Source organism: Geotrypetes seraphini, chromosome 2, assembly GCF_902459505.1.
Source record: "Geotrypetes seraphini chromosome 2, aGeoSer1.1, whole genome shotgun sequence".
In the NCBI taxonomy this organism is placed as follows: Eukaryota; Metazoa; Chordata; class Amphibia; order Gymnophiona; family Dermophiidae; genus Geotrypetes; species Geotrypetes seraphini.
The window spans coordinates 525,936,360-525,961,421 of record NC_047085.1 but is presented as its reverse complement, the minus strand read 5'-3'; the positions used below and the strand labels follow the sequence as shown (position 1 = coordinate 525,961,421).

The following is a 25,062-nucleotide window of genomic DNA, read 5'->3' as shown; positions in this document are numbered from 1 at the left end:
TACTTTATTGAGGAAGGGATACAAGGGACAGCTGAATCATGAGACATCTCTACAGGATAATAGGCTTCAAGTTTTAGATGATATGGAAGAAGATCCCTTGTATGGAAGAGAAGAGTACAGAGAGGATTCTACGGTGGCCATTTGGCACATTCCTTTGGCTGATAGCGAGGCCAGGACCTTCTAGAAGAGAGAAAAAGACAAGGAAATACTGAGCAGAGGCAATCTGAGACAGAAAAATACAAAATCTTTCTGAAGGGATTATCATGATCAGTATTGAAGTGGGAGTTGCTTCAAGAACACATTGATTAGGTGCTGTTTAGGTCTGAATGCAGAATTTTTATTTTGGATTACATGGTTCCTTCCTTTTTTTTCATGCTCCTGGTGTTCATACGGTAGATCTCTAATAAAGACCGGTTTCTCTCCTGCTCTGTATTAACATAGAAAAACTAGAGGTGATTAGATCTGGGGAAGGAGGCTGCTAGAAGAGCCAGGTTTATCCCCTACCTCAGTGGATTTGGACCAAGTCCTCAGGGACCACCTGGCCAGTTGAGTTTTCAGGAAATCCATAATGAAATTGCAAGAGATACGAGGGTTCTTCAAAAGGTTCCTGCACTTTCATATTTCCATATTTTTTATATTCTTTTCTGATGGTTTAAGAAGTTAGTAGGATGCTGGGAGAAATGTATCATAAAACAGGGTGATTATGTGGAAGAGTGATGTAATTTTCTTTTGAGATATTTAATAAATAGTGTTTAAAAAATTAAAAGTGTGGAAACCTTTTGAAGATCCCTCATATATTTAGCACACCCTTTCTCCATTACATGCAAATATCTCTCATGCATATTCATTGTGGGTGCACCGACTGGCCTGGATGTCCCTGAGGACTGGGTTGAAAGCCACTGCTCCACCTCCTTTCCCCAATCCCTCTGCAGTGCCCACAGACGCAGAGAAAACACTTCCTTCAGGGCTGCTCCCAGAGCCAGCAGGTTGATTCATATGCCATGGCTATGAAGCTCAGGTCTCCTGCAAAGCTGCTTAATGTTGGGGTTCATGGAAGCAACACTGCCACCTTCTGCCAACACGTGGGATCATTTTAATAAAGATTATTTCATAGACCAGAGAGAAGGAGGTGGCTAAATGATTGGTAATTGCTGTCTTTTACCTATGCTCAAATTGCTAATATACCTAACAAGAGGAAGTTGGATTTACCAGCAATTAAGTCCCAAGGGTTTTAAGGGCGTTTCTTTTTTATGAAACCATCCTGCAAGAAAAAAGAAACAAACCAGGTACAAGGGAAGAAGGAGAGTGAGATCCTAGAGAAAAGCAGCAAAGTCACTTCAAAGGGATCAACTAATAGAGGCACAAAGATACTCACGGATATCCACACAGCAACACTCGTACATTCACACGCGCAGAGACATACGAGTATGCACACACACATACACGCCAGACACACATAAACATACATGCACACAGAGCTAGACACAGTTGCTACAAAGAGCAAGTTTTGCTGACACACTAACTCCAAAAAAGAAGCGGTTTTGAAATCTACAACAGTTGAGAAGAACAAGAACAAAAGTCTGGACTTACCAAGAAATTGGTGGGTATGGGTTTAGGACCATTTTTCTAAAGGGAAGAAGGAGAGTGAGATTCTAGAGAAAAGCAGCAAAGTCACTTCAAAGGGATGAATCAATAGAGGCACAAAGATGCTCACAGATATCAACACTCGTACATGCACAAGCGCAGAGACACACGAGTATACATGATCATATGAAAATCAATAATGTATATTATATCTAATATCAAATATCAAATCAGAACCATGGTCCAACCCATGTGGAGTTCCACAAGTATCACCTCTATCACCTACGCTCTTCAACCTCTTTATTTCCTCCCTTGGAGCCACTTTAGATAACTTAAATGTTACATCCTTCAGCTACGCAGACGACATCACCATACTCCTCCCCTTCGACCCATCAGAGCAAAACTGGAAATAACCCTAGATGCAGTGGAAAAATGGATGGAAGACCACAAACTGAAACTAAACTCAGAGAAAACAAAATTCCTTCTGCTCGAAAAGGCCAAAACTCCCACCATTACAGAACTGAAAATTAAAAACACCAAATACCCAATACAGCCGAACTCAAACTCCTAGGAGTAACGATAGACAGATGCTGCACAATGCAATCCCAAATCAATAAAACATCCCAGAAAGCTTTTTTAATTATGAGAAATCTACGTAACATAAGAAAATTCTTCAACCCAGCACAATTCAGGCTAATTGTCCAATCCCTAGTCTTAGGTCTACTGGACTATTGCAATTCCCTCTATCTACCTTGTCCTGCCAACAGGATAAAACAACTTCAGACTATACAAAACACTGCCCTCAGACTGATCTACTCCCTGAGAAAATATGATCATATTACAACTGCCTTCCTAGACTCTCACTGGCTACCTATGCAAGCACGAATTCAATTCAAATTCTACTGTCTATTATTCAAAGCATTAAACGGCTCCGCCCCCCCTATCTAAACAACCGCCTAAACCAGATCCTCACCTCAAGACAAAGAAGAACTCCAAACCCTTTTGCCTTCCCTCCACTCAAGGGCACTCAGCGCAAAAAGTTGTTTGATAACCTTCTGGCGACGCAAGCAGCAAAACTTAACCACTCCATCTCCAACCTGTTGACGGCAACGGGCAACTTCAAAACTTTTCGAAAGGAAATCAAAACTCTACTTTTCAAAAAATTTATCCAGATATCTTAACCTAACCCTTCCCTCTCCTCCTAGATAAATTCTCCCCCAAAACCTCCACTTAAATAATCTCTTCCTCCCCAAAACACCAACCAAGTATTCAGATCCCTGAAATGTAACGTAATCTTATTTGTACTCTAACTGTAATTGTTATATCACACAGTAACGTACTGTCAATTTAATATCCAATTTGCAAGTTCTTCCAGAATTAATCCAGCTACCTCTCCTCCCTTGTAACCAAAAAAAAAACCCCCAATACTGTTGTAACTTCACTGGAAATGTCCAATTAGCTCTTTTGTAATCCGCCTTGAACTGCAAGGTATAGGCGGAATAGAAGTCCCTAATGTAATGTAATGTAATATTGTTTAAATAAGTGGGTTTTAAGATCTTTTCAGAATTGATAGTAAGTAAGAAATGGAAATGGAAGGGGGAGAGGTGCTGAATCTGCAGGAAAGGTTGGGTCAAGGAACGGAGGTACTCCATCTGTGGGCAGGAGGGCTATGGATAAGAGAGAGGGGTGCTGAATTGGTTGTGGGGGGTCTGGGGGCAAGGATGAGAGTTGCTAGACCTACAGGATGGCTGGAGGCAAGATCTGCAAGGGATGGCTGGAGAGAAGGGAAAGAAGTTATAGAAATGCATGGGGAAGGCCTGTAAAAAGGGTCGGGACTGGAGGGAAGGGAGAGAAGTGCTGTTTTATGGGAGGGTTTACAGGGAAGCAGTGGCATGCGGAGAGGGCTTTCAGGGGATTCAGTGGGCAGCCTGCTCAACCAGTCAAACTGCATCAATCAAAAAAGGAAGCCAAAAGGAAAAAAAAGCAGGGCTCTTGGGCTGGGGATTCTCCGAACCTCCTGATCTGAATTTGATTGGCTGAGCACCATTTACCTTTTTTATTTTATTTTGTGATTAGAATGTGTCATATTTGCAAGGTTGAAATTGGCGGAGAAAGACTCACCTGGAAGCATTGGATGAGTCCCAAACTGAAAAAGCAGAGAAAACCAAAAAAAACTCTGTGGAGTGACGATGCTCCCAAATGGACTTTATTAGAAAGTATCAAAGTTCCAAAGGTACACTAAAATCATCCACATAAAATAATTCCATCCACATAAAAGTAAATCATCCACATAAGAGCCTTAAAGGACCTAGTCCGCTAGGGATACAGGACCCAACACGGTCCACATTTCGACAAAAAGTCTTCTTCAGGGGTCCTATAAATAATGAGGGGTGCATTAAGAATGAATGTAAGTTATGAATAGTAGTGGTGATAAAATGTGAAACTGTGAATGATATCTGGCATGCAAAGAGTATAAAAGATATGTGACAAAAGGACACAGTGATGTAAATGGCACTAATGAAAATGAGTTGGTGAAAAAGGTGATAAATGTCATCAAAATGTGAAAACAGAAAATATTTGGATCTATGCAAAATGCAGAGTGAAGTGAAAAACTTAATTGCATTATAAAAATGGTGGACGTGCGAAGACCATGCTAAACAAATGATCAGTGAATACTTATGTTTAAACAAGCTAGAAAGACACAAAGGGAACTGTATAGGACAAGAAAAGGAAGAGGAATACATACCCTGGGGGTCCAATAAAGGTGTGTACGTGGGAAACGAAAATAATATTGAATTTAAAATTTCAGAAGTTAAAACCATATATGAAACTCTATACTACTGCCAAGTTTAAGATTAAACATATTAGCAAAGCCATATAGAATATTTTAAAACCCTAAAACAGATACAGATGATAGATGATAGAAAAAAAGGGGGCCATGCAGTAAAAAAGCATTCACTTACTTCAGTTTCCTTTTTCCCCCCTCTTTCTTTTTGTTTTGTGGCCCAATCCACCAATCAGATTGCATATTTAATTGCTCCTCCTTCACTGCACTCCCTTTCCATTGCAAATGCAAGCAGTGTCTCACTTCTGGTTCGCCACACAATTTTTTACTTTGGTTCCTGCTTCTGTTTTGTTTAAACCTGCACAGCTCTTTTCAAGGATGTCATGGGTCTCTGATGATTTCTTCTAGATTTCGTTTTTCTCTGCTTTCATTTTTCCTCTTAACTTTCACTGGATGACTCTCTTTTGGGTTTTTCCTCTGGCTTTTTCTTTTTCTCTTAATTAGCAGTATTCAGCTATGTATTTTTATATCCCTTAACTTTTTTTAGTGTTATTTAGTAATGTGCAGCATGGTTCCTTTTCTGAGCCCATCCCCCGCCATCACTTTTCTGTGGCTCCTTCTCACCGTTTTTCTTTTAATCACAGCTTACTGGCTTTTGTATGGCTTTTGACCTGTTAGTTTTTCAATTAGGTTTTCAATTTAGCCTCTTTATTGGAAGATCTCACCCCCTCTTTTTTACTGCATGGCCCCCTTTTTTTCTATCATCTATCATCTGTATCTGTTTTAGGGTTTTAAAATATTCTACATAGCTTTGTTAAAAACATTCATAGAAACATAGAAAAAGACGGCAGATAAGGGCCACGGCCCACCAAGTCTGCCCACCCCAATAACCCTCCCCTACCTTTCTCTGTGAAGAGATCCCATTTTGACTTAAAATCAGGCACGCTCCTGGCCTCGACCACCTGCAGTGGAAGATCATTCCAGTGATCAACCACCCTCTCGGTGAAGAAGTATTTCCTGATGTCACAGTGTAGTTTCCCGCCCCTGATTTTCCACGGATGCCCTCTTGTTGCCGTGGGGCCTTTGAAAAAGAAGATATCTTCCTCCACCTCTATACGGCCCGTGAGATATTTGAACGTCTCGATCATGTCCCCCCTCTCTCTGCGTTCCTCGAGTGAGGATAGCTGCAATTTTTTCAGCCTTTCCTCATACGGGAGATCCTTGAGCCCCGAGACCATCCGGGTGGCCATACGCTGGACCGACTCAAGTCTCAGCACATCTTTGCGGTAATGCGGCCTCCAAAATTGTACACAGTACTCCAGATGGGGTCTCACCATGGATCTGTACAATGGCATTCTATATGGCTTTGCTAATATGTTTAATCTTAAACTTGGCAGTAGTATAGAGTTTTCATATATGGTTTTAACTTCTGAAATTTTAAATTCAATATTATTTTCGTTTCCCACGTACACACCTTTATTGGACCCCCAGGGTATGTATTCCTCTTCCTTTTCTTGTCCTCTACAGTTCCCTTTGTGTCTTTCTAGCTTGTTTAAACATAAGTATTCACTGATCATTTGTTGAGCATGGTCTTCGCACGTCCACCATTTTTATAATGCAATTAAGTTTTTCACTTCACTCTGCATTTTGCATAGATCCAAATATTTTCTGTTTTCACATTTTGATGACATTTATCACCTTTTTCACCAACTCATTTTCATTAGTGCCATTTACATCACTGTGTCCTTTTGTCACATATCTTTTATACTCTTTGCATGCCAGATATCATTCACAGTTTCACATTTTATCACCACTACTATTCATAACTTACATTCATTCTTAATGCACCCCTCATTATTTATAGGACCCCTGAAGAAGACTTTTTGTCGAAACGCGGACCGTGTTGGGTCCTGTATCCCTAGCGGACTAGGTCCTTTAAGGCTCTTATGTGGATGATTTACTTTTATGTGGATGGAATTATTTTATGTGGATGATTTTAGTGTACCTTTGGAACTTTGATACTTTCTAATAAAGTCCATTTGGGAACATTGTCACTCCACAGAGTTTTTTTGGTTTTCTCTGGATTTTCTTCTTTGTGGATATTTTGGGGTCAATTCCTTTTGTTTTTTCCAAACTGAAAAAGCACATGGAAGGTGGAAAACAGTCTATAATTCAAAGAAATTGCGTAAAGCTGATTGTTAAAAGCAAAAATCTGGAGCGAAAGTGTGGTCCAAATTGCACTGCATTGTAAAAATATGCACAGAAGACTAGGTTCCTGGTTTGAAAATACCCTAGATTGGGGGTGGGTTTCAAGTCAACTATTGGAGCTGCTGTAACTCATAATTGATGCCCCACCAGGAGGTTGAATATGAGCTCTTGCACAGCAAAAATGGATGCACTGCGGATCATAATGCAGCTTCAGAAACATCCTGAATAGGAATTAAGATGAAAATTTGCCATGCAGAAGCTCTAAGTCGCTCTCTATGATCCACAATTGACACAGGAGGGATCAGGTGTGCTCTTGGATAGCACAAATTAATACAATGTGCTATCGGAGAGGAGAGAGAGAGTTCTTTCTCTGTGCTATCATATTGCATTTTATTGTTTTTTTGTTTTCTTGTGTTCCTCAGTAGCTGATGTAGAGGAAACGAAGAGCTGATTTGGTTGGCGAAATGAATAGTTGCCTAGAGGTAAAAACATAATGCTCCTCTGCAGTGGACAGCATGGAGACCTTGGTCTGCTGGAAAGGAATGCAAAGGAAGAAACGACGATGATAAAGTAATAGATTGGTGTAAATGAAAATCCTTACCAAGTGTAGGAAAGAATCTGGGATGAGTTCGGAAAAACTCTTAATTTGGAGAAGGGGATCAAGGTTTTCTCAGGAGTTAGAACATCATGAAGCCTGAATGGATAGATAAAGGTATTCTCAGGCTTCATGTTTCTCTGTAAGTGTGGAAAAACCTCCAAAGTGCTGAGGTAGTAAATAGAAGAGATGAAAGTTAATGTAGTACATTGCAAGTTGATCAAATTGAAATGAATTCAGAATGTCAAAGGCATGTCCTGCCAATGAGAGAAACAACCCCTGTGTCCAACTGGATAGAGCAACTAAAGAGAGTGAATCTATCCAGTAGCCATGGCCTAAGCTGTGGTCAAGAAAAAAACATAGGGTTTGGTTTTTTTTCTTCTATGTATTGAGGCACTCATGCAAAATTGTCATTTCTTTAATAAGACATTAACTATTTTTTCTGAGGCCCTCCAAGTACTTACAAATCTAAAATGTGGCCCTGTAAAGGATTTGAGTTGGAGACCACTGTTCTAAACATTGTGTCTTTCATGAATCTACTGGAGAGGAACTGAGCATCTGTGTGTGTGGTAGATTACTAAAGCTTATTTCCTTTTGCATTATTTGTTATTTTTAGTGCAAGTATCCCTTCAGACAATGTATTAGATATTGCATACCAGATTAACTTTTATAATCAGACTTAAACTGAGTTTGTTTTATTTCTTTGCATTTATTTTAAGGCTGGAATGATGCTTGTTAGTATTTCCTGCTGACACAAGACTGAATGATTTAGTTACAAAATTCCTATTCTCCTTCATATATAGGAACAGCGTTTTCAGGTCATCTGTTACGTGCTTTGTGCATTTCTAATTTGAACTCTACTTAAAGTAATTTTTAGAAGAGGTTGTACTGAATATTCTTGGACTTGATGATTATTACATATGTTGTGATCTAATATGTTATATATATATATATATATACTTTCTCTCTCACACATTCTCTCCCACTGACTGCAGCGGTGGGAGGGGGACACTCATCTTGCTGACTTACAAGTGCATTCACTCTGAAGCTCCCCATATCTGTCTTCACTAATCTCCCCTATGCTCCCCACCCCCCGTGATCTCTGTTCATCAGGCAAGCTTCTCTTATCTGTACCCATCTCCCGACTCTGTCCATTTTTCTTGCATCACCATATGCCTGGAACAGGTTGCCTGAATCAAGACGTCATGCTCCATCCCTGGCAGTACTCAAATCCAAGCTAACTCCCAGCACAGTGCTGTCAGATACCTAGACCCACTGTATCATTTCCTCTACCATAATCTCCCCAACACTGAAATGTCCTGTCTAAATTAGATTGCAAGCTCTTCTGAGCAGGGACTGTCTATTGTATGTTAAAATGTACTTTGCTATGTATGCTTTTCAGTGCAATAGAAATAATAATAAATAGTAGTAAAGCAGTAAAGTCACTTTATTGGCATCAATCGATTGAGGCAGACAAACATATAGACTAGTGGTTCTTAACCTGGGTTCAACCAAACCCCAGGGGTTCGGTGAGTCAGTCTCGCGGGTTCGGCGGAGGTCAAAACACACCTCCGACTCATATAGCTCTTCGGTCACGTTCAATCATCTATCAGTTATTCAGTGATTTTGATCAAGACTGATCGTGTACTCGGTTTCTTGATCTATCAATCTGTAACTAACGCCTTATATACATCAATCAATTCCTGATCAAAATTTGTGATTTAACTGATAGATGATTGAACGTGACCGAAGCGCTTATGATTCGTGATGATACGCCCCGCTTGTCCATAATTGGCTGCAGGTGATCACGCAACATAGCTTGGCCTATCTGTGCTGCAGGGGATTTGATGTGCACAGTAGTCGAATTGTAACTGTTGTGATGGTATGTCGTGCGATACCTATCTTAATATTTTAATCCCTTACTAACTATGTCGAGCAAAATACGAAAGTGGTCGGACGAATATGTACAATATGGATTCACATGTATAACGGAACGTGATGGGAGTCAGCGTCCTAATTGCATGATTTGTAATGCCAAGTTGAGTAATTCTAGTCTAGCTCCGGCAAAACTAAGGGAACACTTCCTTAAGCTGCATGGAGATGTAAAATACAAAAACACAACGCTCGCTGAATTCAAGGTGAAGAGAACAAGATTCGATGAAAAGGCTACTCTGCCTGTTCTCGGCTTTGTACCCATCAACAAACCGATCCTCACAGCATCGTACAAAGTTGCTTACCTGATCGCAAAGCAGGGCAAACCACACACCATTGGTGAAACACTCATAAAACCAGCTGTGTTGAAGATGGCGAATATCATGCTGGGAAAAGCGGCTGAAGTTCAGTTATCTGAAATTCCTCTTTCAAATGACATCATCAGCAACAGAATAGAGGACATGAGCAAAGACATCTTGGCTCAAGTAGTTGCAGATCTGATTTCAAGCCCGGCAAAATTTAGCCTTCAACTCGACGAGACCACAGACGTTTCCAATCTAAGCCAGCTTGCAGTATTCGTGCGCTATGTGAAAGACGACGTGATAAAGGAAGATTTTTTATTTTGTAAGCCTCTTACAACAACAACTAAGGCAACTGCTGTGAAGAAACTTGTGGATGACTTCTTCAAAGACAACAATCTTTCGTGGGATATGGTTTCTGCAGTTTGTTCGGACGGAGCTCCAGCCATTCTCGGAAGAAAGTCCGGTTTTGGTGCGCAAGTGAATGCCGATGCACCACACATCATTGTTACGCATTGCATTCTGCACAGGCATGCATTGGCAATAAAAACCTTGCCTCCAAAACTGGCAGAAGTTTTAAAAATTGTTGTGGAATGCGTGAACTATGTGCGAAATAATGCTCTGAAGCACCGCATCTTCAAGGAGCTGTGTAAAGAAATGGGATCTGAATTTGAGGTACTTCTGTACTATTCTAACGTTCGGTGGTTATCCCGGGGACAGGTGCTGAATCGTGTTTTTGCCATGCGAGTGGAATTAGCTCTGTTTTTGCAAGAGCAGCAACATTGTCATGCAGATTGCTTCAAAAATTCTAAGTTCATTCTCATTTTAGCGTACATGGCTGATATCTTTTCAGCTCTCAATCATCTCAATAAGCAGATGCAGGGTCAACATCATCGAAGCGGAAGAAAACCTGAAAGCTTTTCAAAAAAAGCTACCATTATGGAAACGACGAACAGAAAACGATAACTTCGCAAACTTTCCCCTGCTAGACAACTGTGTAAGTAAGATCAAATATGTATCTGGAATCAGAGACATTTCTGTACCCGCGGAACTGAAGCAAACTATTGCCACGCACTTAGATGAGCTTACAAAGTCTCTCGACGGATACTTCCCTACAAGAGTCATATCCAGCATGGGTGAGACAGCTGTTCACGTTTAGTGTTGAGACAACAGATGTCAATGATGAATACCTCGATGAAATCATTGAAATTCAGCAGAGCCAGGTTCAACAGCAACTCTTCAGAACAACAACGCTCTCAACGTTTTGGTGTCAACAATTGGTAACGTACCCTGTTATTGCTAAGAAAGCTCTGGAAATTTTCATATCGTTTGTTACAACATATCTTTGCGAGCAATCCTTTTCGAGGATGCTGGACATAAAAACGAAGAAAAGGAACAGACTTTGTTGCAAAAATGACATGAGAGTGGCACTTGCCAAGATAAAGCAGCGCATTTCTGAACTGGTCTCTGAGAGGCAACAGCAGAAGTCACACTGATTTGCAGTAAATTTCATTATTATGTTATTATTATTCGAAATATAGGAGAACTTTTTTGTTTTCAAAATTGATATTATTTTTTCTCTCACTGTATACCTATGTTTTGAATTTGTAAAAATCATATTTTATTTTTTCAATAAAGAAGGGTTCAGTGAACACGCATATGAAACTGGTGGGGTTCAGTACCTCCAACAAGGTTAAGAACCACTGATATAGACACACAAATGCTCACAAATACAGATAGATAAATGAGCCCATACACAGAGATAGACACAGTGGCTACAAAGAGCAAGATTTTCTGATACAATAACACCAATTCAATACTTTTGACATTGGCAATAGTTCAGAAAATCAAATGTTTGGACTTACCAAATTATAAGTAACGGAAACCTAAAGGGAAGAATGAGATCAGTGATTTTAGAGAAGAACATCTCATGGGAAACTCACAAGAACATCTCATGGGAAACTCACAGAGCAGCAAAGTCACTTTATTGGCATCAATCAATAGAGGGAGACAGACATAAACAGAAATAGGACAGAATTATAGACAGAAATATGCTGTTAGATATAGACATGCACACATACAAGCACACACACGCAGACATACAGACAGATATAAACACTGGTTGCAGTTTAATATGTGTCACATCTAGAATAGTTCACAAGAAAAAAGAATAATATCAAAAGTTTGGGCTTACCCCATCGTTAGCAGTGTTCATCTAATAGAACCACATCATAAAATTAAAATCAACATTCTTGTTTATCAAATAAATAAGGAAATCATTAGAAATGTATTTATTTGATAAAGTTCAAGTTTAAGTTTATTAATTTTAATATACTGACCATCGAAGGACACCTGGCCGGTTTACAATGTTAAAAATAAAAAGTTAAAAATAAATTTTTATAAGGGGAGGATGTGTGAACATTAAATTGACAAATTACAATTATGAATGTGAGCTTGAGGGTGAAGGGGAAAGGGAAAGTTGATAATTATATCATTAAAAGAAAAATTAAAAGGAGAGGAAGAGAGGGGGAGGATATGACATCAGGAAAGTGGTTTGCTTCTTAGAAGCGGTTTGTATTTAGTTTGCTAGTTATTAGGGAGGAAATATTTAAATGCTATGGTATGCATCTTTGAATAAAAATGATTTTAGTTTAATCCTGAATTTATCGAGTGAATTTTCAAGAAGGAGTTGAAGTGGCATGGCTTTCCATAAAGTAGGAGCTACTATAAAAAAATTAGTTTAACTAGTGTAGTAGAATTCTTTTATGGAAGGTATGGTCAGTAGATTCTGATCGGCCAATCTAACAGTCCAGGAAGGGCAAAAAGGGATGATGAGTTTATCAAGAAAAGATGGGAGATGCGAAAGTTTGATTTTGTAAACAAGCATTAAGGTTTTATAGGTAATACAGTGAGTAATGGGTAGCCAGTGAGCTTTTCACAGAAGAGGAGTTATATGATAATTTTTCTCAACCTTATAAATAAGCTTAATTGTCGTGTTTTGAATGAGCTGCAGATGACGTAGTTCTTTTTGAGTGATTCCATTATATAGAGATTACAGTAATCTAAATGAGAGATGACCAGTGAGTGAACGAGGGTTGTAATTGAATCAGTTTCAAGAAATGAGTTTAGGGAATGAATGAGAGGAAGTTTATGGAAACAGGCTTTTACAACAGAGCTTATCTGGTCATGAAAGGTTAAATCTTTATCTAGAATAACTACAAGCAAATTTATTTTTGATTCAATTTTTATCAGACAAGATTTAATAAAAATTTAACAAAAATTTTGATTTTAATTTTACGATGTGGTTCTATTTTTATTCTTCTAAACTTTTTATTTTTTAGTAATATTTGAAACTGTATATTAACTAATGCTGTATTTGACTGCTGTATGAAGTATTGTTTTTATGAAATTGTAATTTTTTGCTGAAATGTTTCAGTTTTCTTTATCTGTTGTGAACCGCCCAAAACTGTTGGTAGGGCGGTATATAAGAAAATAAATTCTTATTATTATTATCTAAAGGGAAAAAAGAGAGCAGTTATTTTAGAGAGGAACTTCTCATGGGAAAGTTACAAAGCAGTAACTCACTGTATTGGGATCAGTCAACAGAGGCAGACAAACATATGAACACACACACACAGAGGCAGACACACATATAACCACAGATATAGACACAGATATGAACCCAGACACACACACACAGATGTAGATAGAGTGGCTGCAAAGAGCAAGATTTTCTGATACAGTAACATCAATTTAATACTTTTGACTTTGGCAATAGTTCAGAAAAACAAAAGTTTGGACTTACCACAGCACCAGTAGCTTTATCCTAAAGAGAAGATTAAGAGCAGTGATATTAGACAAGAACGTCTCATGGGAAAGTCACAGATCAGCAAAATCACTTTATTGGCAGCAATTAATAGAGACAGACACACATATATTCACAGATACAGACATGGACACACAGATAAAGATGTACACACAGAAGGTAGAAACACAACTGCAAAAGGAAACATATATTATATGAACACAGATACACACACTCACACAGAGGTAGACACAGTGGCTACAAAGAGAAAGATTTTCTGATACAATAACACTAATTCAATACTTTTGACTTTGGCAACAGTTCAGAAAAACAAAAGCTTGGACTTACCACAATATAAGTACAGTGGTGCCTCGCATAACGGACGCCTCGTACAGCGAACGCTGCGCATAACGAACTTTTTGTCTTGCTCCCTATAACGAACTTCGTTTCACACAACGAAGTCGCCCGAGGGGCCCGGGGGGGGGGGGGGGCGGAACTACTCTCGCCGAAGCCGGGAACAGCAGCACCCTCCTGTCTGAATGCAGTGTTCCATCATCTCCCTCCACCTTACCTTAGATGCCGAGTTTTCCGGCTTTCTTTTTCGGCCAGCCACACACTTTCAAAGAGCAGCACATGCGCGCATGCTCTGTTGTTCAATCTTCTCCTCTGACGCAACCGGAAACCGGAAGTTGCAGGAGAAGAGAACATTGATCAACTTCAGCAGCTGCGCGTGCACAGCTTTTTGAAAGCGTGCGGCTGGGTGAAAAAGAAAGCTGGCAAACTCTGCATATAAGGTGAGGTGGAGGGAGGGAAATGTAGGGCTGCAGAACGAATTATTTTCTTTTACATGTATTCTTATGGGAAAACAGGGCTGCAGAACGAATTATTTTGTTTTACATGTATTCTTATGGGAAAACGCGTTTCACACAACGAACGTTTCACATAACAAACTTGCTCCTGGAACGGATTAAGTTCGTTGTGTGAGGCACCACTGTAATGTCATCCTAAATGGAAGAACGAGAGCAGTGATTTTAGAGAACTTCTCATGGGAAAGTCACAGAGCAGCAAAGTCACTTTATTGGCATTAATCGATAGAGCTAGAAACACATATGCTCACAGACAGAGACAGAGACACACAGAAATACAGAGACAGAGACGCAAATTTACACAGAGATAGACACAGAGGCTAGAAAGAACAAGAAATTAGGGAGGCAATCAAACTGGGTAACAGAGTAATAATGGGAGGTTTGAACTACCCAGATATTGACTGGGTAAATGTATCATCAAAGGATTCTAGGAAGATACAATTCCTTGATGAAATCAAAGACTGCTTTATGGATTAGCTGGTTCAGGAACCGACAAGAGGTGATGCCATTCTAGGTCTAGTTCTTAGTGGAGCCTATGAATTGGTGAAGGAGGTAACGGTGTTGTTGCCACTTGATAAGAGTTATCATAAAATTTTCAGATTTGATATAATCTCTGGAATAAGTTCACACAGGAAATCTAATAGAACAGCACTTAAGTTTAAGAAAAGAGACTATGATAAGATAAGGAGAATGGTAAAAAAAGAGACTTAGAGGTGCAAAGGTCAAAAATGGACATCAGGACAGGATTTTATTCAAAACTACCAAAACAACAAAATAAAAATAGCACCAAAAGGTACCACAAAGTTTATGGCTTCCTTTACAGTACAGATGTCAGTTTAAAAGTTTGTGTATAGCCTTTAAAACTCTTCATCTTTCACAACCCTCTAATTTAGCTTCTCTCACTGTACCTTGTACTCAATCACGTTAACATTGATTCCAACAGACTTGATCTTCCATCCCCAAGCATGGCCCACTATGAATCAACACATTCCTCTGCATAATTTTTCTCTCTCCATTGTTTTGGAATAATCTTCTACCTTATATTAGATCTGAGCAATCCTTTTCCAAATTTAAATCACTTTGGAAGACATTTTTTCAGGGTAACTCTGAATGAAATTAATGGCATCAGTAAATCTATTTAATTTTAACCATTTTAATAGTATATTGCTTTTATTTTTTTATTTTTGATTGTAAGAATGTCTCTTGTTTGATTGTATTATCTTTCCTATTAATATTGGCATTCTTTTCATTGTGATTTGTATTGAAAACCGCTTTGAGATTTTGTTTGAAGAGGGATATCAAATGAGAAATAAAAACAAACAATCAAAGCAACCAAAGGATTGTGGAACAAAAGATCAGATGTACCCGTTTGTAGTTTATTAAGTAGCCAAATAACTTGATAACAGTAGGCTGGTATCAAGATAGCTTACATTGGTGCAGGGGTGGCCACTCTGGTCCTCGAGGGCTGGAATCCAGTCAGGTTTTCAGGATTTCCCCAATTAATATGCATTAAAAGCAGTGCATGCAAATAGATCTCATGCATATTCATTATGGAAATCCTGAAAACCTGACTGGATTTCGGCCATCGAGGTCCAGAGTTGTCCACCCCTGCATTGGAGCTTCTGTCCTGTGCTCTTTATTTGTAGCTTCTTCAACTGCATGGATTTTTTTGACTATCACGGTTTTATATTTAAGACAGCCAAGGACCCTATAAGACCTTTCAGGAAGGCATTTTACTTTGGCAGAACTCGGCCTGTGTTATTTGGCTTTATCTTGTTTGTCACTTGTGACTGTATACATCATTTGTGGATTGTTTTAAGTCATTTGGGAACTGGTATATCTGCGCTGTTCCACAATCTTTTTGTTGTTTTGCTGCTTCATCTCCTTTGTGCAACATTTTGGATTTTGTTCTTTTGTCTTAAGGAATTACTGGTGCAAGATATGGTGTTCAATTCTGATGAATCAGAGAAATTCAACCAAATTTCTATAATTCTGGATGATTTAATGGGCCAGTTTGACAAACTGAAGAGTAGCAAATCAACTGGACTGAATGGTATACATTCCAGACTGCAGATAAAAGTGAAAAATGAAATTAGAACATAAGAACATAAGAACTAAAGAATTGCCATCTCTGGATCAGACCCTAGGTCAGCGATGGCGAACCTATGGCACGCGTGCCAACTGTGGCACGCGAAGGCCTTGCAGCTGGCATGCGCAGGGCCGCCATCAGGGCAGTACTACCAGGGGGTGCACAGGAGAGAGAGCTGAACGGGGACGATGGGGGACCCGTGGGGTTAAATATAACTCGAGCCGCAAGGCTCGTCTTCTACTCCGACTGCCCTGCAGCTCACACAGCCGATCTGAAATCTTCCCCGACGTCAGCGCTGACGTCGGAGGGAGGGCTTAAGCAAAGCCCGCCCTCCGACGTCAGCGCTGACGTCGGGGAAGACTTCTGGTCGGCTATGTGTGCGCGGCGGGACAGGCAGGAAATAGAAGACAAGCCTACACGGCTCAAGCTACATTTTGCTGAGAAAGTTGCTGGGAGGCAAACGGGGAACACAAAAGGGAGAGGGAGTGCGTTTTGGACACAAGGTATGAACTTGGGAGAAAGGAAGGGAGGGAAAGAGATGCTGATGTGGGGAAGGGAATGGGTTTTTGGACACAGAAGGCATGAACTTGGGAGAGAGGAAGGGAGGGAAAGAGATGCTGAGGTGGGGGAGGGAATGTGTTTTTGGACACAGAAGGCATAGACTTGGGAGAGAGGAAGGGAGGGAAAGAGATGGTTGTGTACACGGGGAATAGAAGAAAGGAGAATTTTTGGTCATAGGGAGGGAGTGAGGTACAGACAGTGGCATACCAAGGTGGGGGTGGGGGCGGTCTGCCCCGGTTTTACGCCCCAAGGGGGTGCACAGCTGGCCACCCTCCAGTGTTCTCCCTAGGCTGGCAAACTGCGTCTCTTTAGCCACTTGAGTGCCACCGCCGCCATTGGGAACAGGCCGATGCCAAGTTCTCCCTGCTTTTCCGTGTGGGGCCGACCAACTCTCGCCACCCGCGTCAATTCTGATGTCGGAGAGGACGTTCTGGGCCAGCCAATCGCTGCCTGGCTGGCCCACAACGTCCTCTCCGATGTTAGAATTGACGTCGAGTGGCGAGAGTTGGTTGGCCCCGTAGGGAAGAGAAGCAGGGCGAACTCGGCGCCGGCCTGTTCCCGATAGCGGCAGTGGCAGCCTATTCCCCAGTGGTGGTGGCAGCATTTTCCCAATGGTGGTGGCATAGGGGAGGGCAAGGAGAAAGAAAGAAAGGGGGGGGACAGGGAGCAAAAAAGAAAGAGGGCTGGGTGAAACAAAGAAAAATGGGGCACGGAGAGAGAGAGAAAGACAGACATACAGAATGAAAGGGGGTATGGAGAGAGAGAAAAAGAAAGAAGGGGCAGGGTGAAACAAAGAAAAAGTTTGGGGAGGGAATGAGGTCTGGAGGAGAGAAAGCATACAGGAGGCTGAAAAAAGGGAAGAAATATTGGATGCACAGTCAGAAGAATAAAGTGCAACCAGAGACTGATGAAATTAACAAAGGTAGGAAAATGATTTTATTTTCAATTTAGTGATCAAAATGTGTCCGTTTTGAGAATTTATATATGCTGTCTATATTTTGCACTATGGCCCCCTTTTACTAAACCGCAATAGCGTTTTTTAGCGCAGGGAGCCTATGAGCTTCAAGAGCAGCGTGGGGCATTCAGCGCAGGTCCCTGCGCTAAAAACCGCTATCGCGGTTTAGTAAAAAGGGAGGGGGAATATTTGTCTATTTTTGTATAGTTGTTACTGAGGTGACATTGCATAAAGTCATCTGCCTTGACCTTTTTGAAAACCCGCGGAATATAAATGATAATTAACATTTTCTCTGCGTACAGCGTGCTTTGTGTTTTTAAAATTTTATTGTTGGTAGATCATTTTGACTTGGCCACAAAGGTAAGGGGGAGGGAGGGGAGCTGCTGAAAGAGTTTACCTTGACGTGGTTGCAGGCTTACAAATCTTTTGGTCAAAGAGTGCGGCGACAGAGAAAAGTATGTGTGTATTCGGCCCATGAATGAAATCATTAAAACATTATAAATTGCCAATAAATTGAAATGAAAACCAAAGGATTGTGAATCAAATTGATTCTCTGACAATACAAAGATTCCAACCTTTAAAAATGATGTTACATAGTTCAGGCAACTTTATAAAGAGTTTTTAGATACTAAAATCTTGTTATTAAGGTTTAATTGACGTGCTGGCACTTTGAGGAAATTCTTTGGTTTTGTGCGGCAGTTTGGGCACTCGGGCTCAAAAAGGTTAGCCATCACTGTCCTAGGTCCATCAAGTCCAGTGATCCACACACGCGGAGGCCCCGCCAGGTGTACCCTGGCATAGTTTTACTCCCCATATCACTCTATGCTTCTCATAAGGAGATGTGCACCCCCTGTGCACCCCCTGGTAGTATCTAGTTTACCCTTACTCGTATCATTCTATGCCACTCATAAGAAGATGTACATCTAGCAAGAGTTTTAAAAAATACCTTAAATTTTAAAATTAAAACTAATACAAATCTAAAATTAGAAAAAAATAATAATATAAAAGGCAACATAAATAGACTGACACACTGGAAACGAGATGGGAGGAGAAAAGGGATGGAGTGACTTCCCAATGAGGAAAGGCTAAAGCATCTAGGGCTTTTCAGACTATGGACTTTTCCTCTAGGAAAATGTCCAAACCTTTCTTAAAACCAGCTACACTATCCGCTCTTGCCAGAACCTCTGGTTTTAAAAGTATTTCCCTGTAACTTCATTGAGTCTTTGTAATTTTTGATGGAGTGAAAAATCGATCCACTTGTACCCATTCTACTCCTCTCAGGAGTTTGAAGGTTTCAACCATATCTCCCCTCAGCCGTCTCTTTTCCAGGCCTTAACCTCTTTAGTCTTTCCTCATACGAGAGGAGTTCCATCCTCTTTATCATCTTGGTCGCTTTTCTTTGAACCTTTTCAAGCACCCGCCGACTTCAACTGATACAAAATACTGGAGTTAAACTCATTTACAAAGCTAAAATTATGACCACGTCACCCCACTTCTTCGTGGCTACCACCTTGGTCACCCCACTTCTTCATTGGCTACCAGATTCACATAGAACAACATATAAAATACTTTTACTAGTCTTCAAACTTAGGGCTCCTTTTATCAAGCTGTGATAGGCGGTTAACACGCGGAATACTGCGCATTCAACCGCCTACCGCGCTAGTCGCTAATGCCTCCATTGATGAGGCGTTATTTTTTTGGTGTGCTGCGGAGGTTAACATGTGATGAAATATCCGACGTGCTAACCCCCGTAGCACACCTCAATAAAAGGAGCCCTTAAACTCTCCTACTTTCCTGGACAAATATCTTATCCCACATGCTCCATCTAGGGTCCTTAGATCCTCCAACCAAAATCTATTAACAGTTCCCTCAATCAAAGATCTATACTACACCAGAAATTCCATTTTTTTCCATAACGGCTCCTTCCCTTTGGAACGCAATGCCACTGCACATCCGCTGCAAAAATTCTTAATACTGTAAACTGACCAGATACAGTGGTACCTCGGTTTACGAGTGCACCGGTTTGTGAGTGTTTTGCAAGACGAGCAAAACATTCGCAAAATCAGTGCCTCGGAAACCGAGCGCGCCTCGATTTGCGAGCGCCCCCACCCGCGAACCAGCACCCTCCCCCCGCGATCCGGCACTCGCCCGCCACCATCGGGCACCCCCCTGCCGTGATCGGGAACCCCCCGCCGCAACCTGAAGTCCCCCAGAGCCCTCTTCTTACTTTAATGTAGCACCGGCATGTCAGCCTCCTCTTCTGTATTGGCCTTGAGCATGTGCATGTGCATGTGCATGTGCCAGTGCTACATTAAAGTAAGAAGAGGGCTCTGGGGACCTCAGGTTGCGGCGGGGGATGCCTGATCACGGCGGAGGGGTGCCCGATCACGGCGGTGGGGTTGCCCGATGGCGGCGGGGGGGGGGGGGGTGTCCGATGGCGGGGCCTTCGGGGGGGGGAGCAATGCTGGTTCTTGGGAGGGAGCAGCGCTGCTGGCTTCGGTGGGGGGGGGGGGGGGTGGAAACGTATCAAAGCGAGTTTCCATTATTTCCTATGGGGAAACTCGCTTTGATAAACGAGCATTTTGGATTACGAGCATGCTCCTGGAATGGATTATGCTTGTAATCCAAGGTATCACTGTACTTGTGATGGTCAGTATATCAAACTAAGAATAAACTTGGAAACTAGACCCGAATTGAATGCAATCGTCTAGGTGAAGTCGCACCATGGAGCGATACAGAGGCATTATATCAATCTTAGTCTTGTTAACCATCCCTTTTTTAATAGTCACAAATACAGAGAAATGCAGACACACATAATTCACATACATGACACAATGACACAGTGGCTACAATGAGCAAGTGTTTTCTTATTTAGTAACACCAAATAAATATATTTTACATCAATATTTGATAAGAGCAAAGAACAAGAACAAAAGTTTGGGCTTACCAAATCAGATAAGGTGAGATTTTAAAGAGAAGAATGAGAGCTGTGATTTTAGATAAGAACTTCTCATGGGAAACTCACAAAGCAGCAAAGTCACTTTATTGGGATCAGTCAATAGAACATATGAACATAAGTAATACCTCTGCTGGGTCAGACCAGAGGTCCATCATGCCCAGCAGTTCACTCACGCAGCAGCCCATCAGGCCCAGGACCTGTATAGTAACCCTCTATCTATATCCTTCTATCCCCTTTTCCTTCAGAAAATTGTCCAATCCCTTCTTGAATTCCAATACCGTACCCTGTCCTATCGTGCCCTCTGGAAGCACATTCCAGGTGTCCACCACCCGTTGGGTGAAGAAGAACTTTCTAGCATTGGTTCTAAATCTGTCCCCTTTTAATTTTTCTGAATGCCCTCTCGTTCTTGTAGTTTTTGAAAGTTTGAAGAATCTGTCCCTCTCCACTTTCTTTATGCCCTTCATGATCTTGTAAGTCTCTATCATATCCCTTCATGATCTTGTAAGTCTCTATCATATCCCCTCTAAGTCTCCGCTTCTCTAGGGAAAAGAGCCCCAGTTTCTCCAATCTTTCAGTGTATGAAAGGTTTTCCATACCTTTTATCAAACATGTCACTCTCTTCTGAACTCTCTGGAGTATCGCCATATTCTTTTTTAGGTACGGCCACCAATATTGGACGCAGTACTCCAGATGTGGGCGTACCATCGCCCAATACAAAGGCAGGATAACTTCGTTCGTTCTGGTTGTAATACCCTGCTTGCTTATACCTAGCATTCTTTTCGCTTTCTTAACGCACTATGCCGACGCCTTTCTTACCTTGAATACGCTCCCCTTATATATCAGAGAAATTAAAGATCTGAATTTATTTAAAACCAACCTAAAAACATTCCTTTTTAAAGCATCTTTTAATATTTAAAACATATTCTTCTTTTAAACCAGTTTAATTTGATCATAAAATATTTCATTGTAAAGCGTCATTTACTTTTTAAAACAATTTTTTAAACCCCAATCCTAACGTTTTTTCCTCTACTTGTTTTCGCTTTCTTCTCTCCTGAGAAACAGCATTTTTGTAACTTTTAGCCACCTTTGTTCCTTCCCCATGTACCGCAGTTTGTCTGTATTGTGTCACAGTCCTATCCCTAAAGTGCCTCTTGCACCAGGGCAGGAGCTAATTAAACCTGTCCCAGGGATTCAGAGGGCTAACCATGGGGATAGGATTGTGACCAAGCCTAAGGGAAATCCTAGCTTGCCCTTTAATTCAGTCGGGGCTGATCTCCAGGGAGGAGAGGAGGAGGTTGAGAACAGCTTGCAACAGCCCCAGAGAGATTTCCTTCTCCCTGGCTTTCCCCAGCTGAAGGGAATGATTAGGCTCCCAAAGTCAGCTAGGGGAAATCGGCAGAAAGCTCCTCCCCCTCCAAGGGCAGGTCAGATTCCCCTGTGTACTTTAGAGACTGCTCTGAAAGGGAGGGAGGCAGTCTATCCGGGGCCAGCCCTGAAAAGGGTCTCTCCTGCTGAAGGTGTTACTGAGTCTCGGGACTGGGAAATGCAGGAGCCTGACACAGACCCTTTGGCCAACCAGCTACCCAGTGAGGAGGCTATGGAGTTTGGAGAAACTTTCAGTCTGCCTGAAGATGTGCAGATGGAAATCAGCTAAGTGGCAGGACTGGGAGTTGTAAAGTTTATGAGCCTCCTGGGTTTGGGATTTGCATTGTGTGGGAAAAGGTGTTTGATTCCTGGATGCCTTTGAAGGACTTGTGCTAGCAACACCTGTCCTGCTTGGGAGAAGCAGGAAGGAAAAAAAAAACAACGTTTTCCTTTTTCTTTGTTTGCAAGTGTAATGGTGTCAGCTATAGTTAAGCTGGCTGGGATTGTTGGATGGTGAAAGTCTTGAGGGAAGGCAGTTTGGGGGGAGAATCCACTGTACATCAGGTTGGGTTAGTGGGGCCATTAGTGGCAAGTCTGAAAATCAGATTATTTAATTAGTGGATTCGCCTGAGCTCCTTCCCCTCCCCCAGCAGCTCCAGTTGGGCTGGCTGGGAAACAAGCCAGAAGGAGTTTAAGGCTTGTGCATTAGTTCTTTTGGAGCAATGCTCTGCTTATGGACTTTGTGTGCCACTAAAGAGAACTGGTGAATGTTTTTTTTTTTTGTGATTGAAGATTTATGTTTATGATTACTTACCTGACTAAAGGTCCCGGTTGGCCTCTTTTGTTTTGAGCCATCCTAGCCTGAGTTCTCTGATATAAAGGATTGTGTTATAAGAGGGTGTCACTCTATCGGAGAATGCACCTTAATCATACCACCTAATAAAGGGGAAGTTTAAGGATTAAAGAAGTGACTCATTTTTGTCTTTTTGATTTGCTGACCAGACAGTGCATATTATCCAGCAGGACCTCCCTCCGTCTAGGGAGGCACGTCGGAGCAGCGCATATGTGAGTGTGGCCGGGCTAGCGTGAAAACACAGGTACCGGCTCCGCTACAATTGTCTGTTAGTGGATTCTTACCCCCTTCTTAAGGTTGTATATATATATTTTTAATTGTTACTCGCTTAGTATGTAATAAGCGATTTATCAAATTTAATAAAACTTGAAACTTGAAACTTTATTGTCTTGTTCACTAATACCTCCAAGTCCCTTTCTTGGGTACTCTCATTCAATGACAACCCTCCCATCGTGTAGCTCAGTGTTTCCCAAACCTGTCCTGGAGGACCTCCAGGCCAGTCGGGTTTTCAGGCTAGCCCTAATGAATATGCATGGAGCAGGTTTGCATGCCTGGCACCACCATTATATGCAGATCTCTCTCATGCATATTCATTAGGGCTATCCTGAAAACCCGACTGGCCTGGGGGTCCTCCAGGACAGGTTTGGGAACCACTGGTGTAGCTGTACCTTGGGTTTCTGTCAAACATAAATGCACATACACACAGAGGTAAACACGCATATAATAAGACATACAGACACAGATATGAACCCAGACACTGACATGCACACAGAGGTAGACACAGTGGCTACAAAGAGCAAGATTTTCTGATACAATAACACCAATTCAATACTTTTGACTTTGGCAATAGTTCAGAAAAACAAAAGCTTGGACTTACCGAAACATTAACCTAAAGGGAAGAATGAGAGCAGTGATATTAGAGAGGAACATCTCATGGGAGAGTCATACAGCAGCAAAGGTCACTTTATTGGCATCAATCATAGAGACAGACACACACATATACACAGAGGAAGACACAGTGGCTGAAGGATACTGGTTTGCTGTCAGATTTCTCCATATCCAATGGTTCTGAAACTGGAGACATAGCCCACCACGAGCTCTCCGCAACCATCTGTGCAACTGAGTGTAGGAGGGTAGTTGCTCCGTCAAGACTTGTAAATAATTATTATTAGTATTTTTTGGAACTTCCACCACATTTAGAACCCACCAACTTCTTCAGAGGCATTTCCCCAATAAGATAATTAAAAAAAGCCACTGCCACTCATGAATTCAAACTCTCTGTTTAATATGCCAGTACCAAAATTCAGCAGCAGGAGCTTCTGGGTACTTAGTTAATAATTATCAAATTATAAGTATTAATAATATAGAGTTTCCCTTTTTTTACTTGCTGTGATGGCAGCGATAGGATTCCATCACCTTGCAGAGTCAAAATATGGCCCGAGGGGAGGGAACAAGAGAAGAAGAACGTGGCCCAATAAAATCTTCTCAACGGTGCAGCCTTCAGAGTCCCTGCGTGGGAACCAACGTCCCAGTGTGGCTTTCCTATTAGCCGCTGAAAGCACCCACGTCCCAACACTTACCTGGATATTATTGATTGCTGCCAATGCTGGGGTGCAGCCAGTTGAGCTGGAATGGCACTTCCCTCCCCCCGACTGGAACAGAAGCAGGGCCCTGAGGGAAGGAGCCATAAAAATCACTGGCATTTTCTCCGTGCCGGTTAGTAGTGAAATTGGAGGCATAGATATCTTAACTTCTAAAGTCTCCATGGTCTAGCGGCTGCTATGTGAGAAAACGAGGCTGGCAAGTCTGTAAGGGCAACAGACCCACGCTTGTTCTGAAGAAGGGCTTGTTAGGTTTTCCTTCTTTTTTTAACGATTGTTGTTCTAGCCAAAAATACTTGTGATTAGTTGTCACAGGCAAAAAACTGGCAGTTGAAGAAATCAGTTTCTCTGTCTCTGAAGAACTGTGACTATTTGACTGGTGTAGTATGATTTTCTTTTTTCTTTTAGCTTTTGTTTGTATTGTTTGTTCAGTATTGTCCAGGTTGTTTTTGTGTGTTCTTGTTGTCTTTTCACCATTCTCTTTCAAGACGTCTGCATTGTCATTTGAGTTGTAGTAGTTCATTGTCAAATCATTTGTCTGAGCGTCTTCAGATTCTGGTTTTTATTATGTGGTTGTGTCATGTCTTCAAGGATGGCTGTGCTTA

The 25,062-nt window shown here is 41.4% G+C and overlaps 1 long non-coding RNA gene across 1 annotated transcript; it reads right to left on the bottom strand.

Annotated features, from left to right (window-relative positions):
• LOC117353416 lies at nucleotides 1-23,767 on the bottom strand. Its single transcript, XR_004537932.1, has 6 exons — nucleotides 23,734-23,767; nucleotides 13,209-13,229; nucleotides 11,269-11,289; nucleotides 1,591-1,626; nucleotides 1,210-1,261; nucleotides 1-180 (listed from the first exon to the last, which is right to left on the bottom strand). It is a non-coding gene; the product is annotated as an uncharacterized LOC117353416 (long non-coding RNA).
• Nucleotides 23,768-25,062: the final 1,295 nt, after the last annotated feature.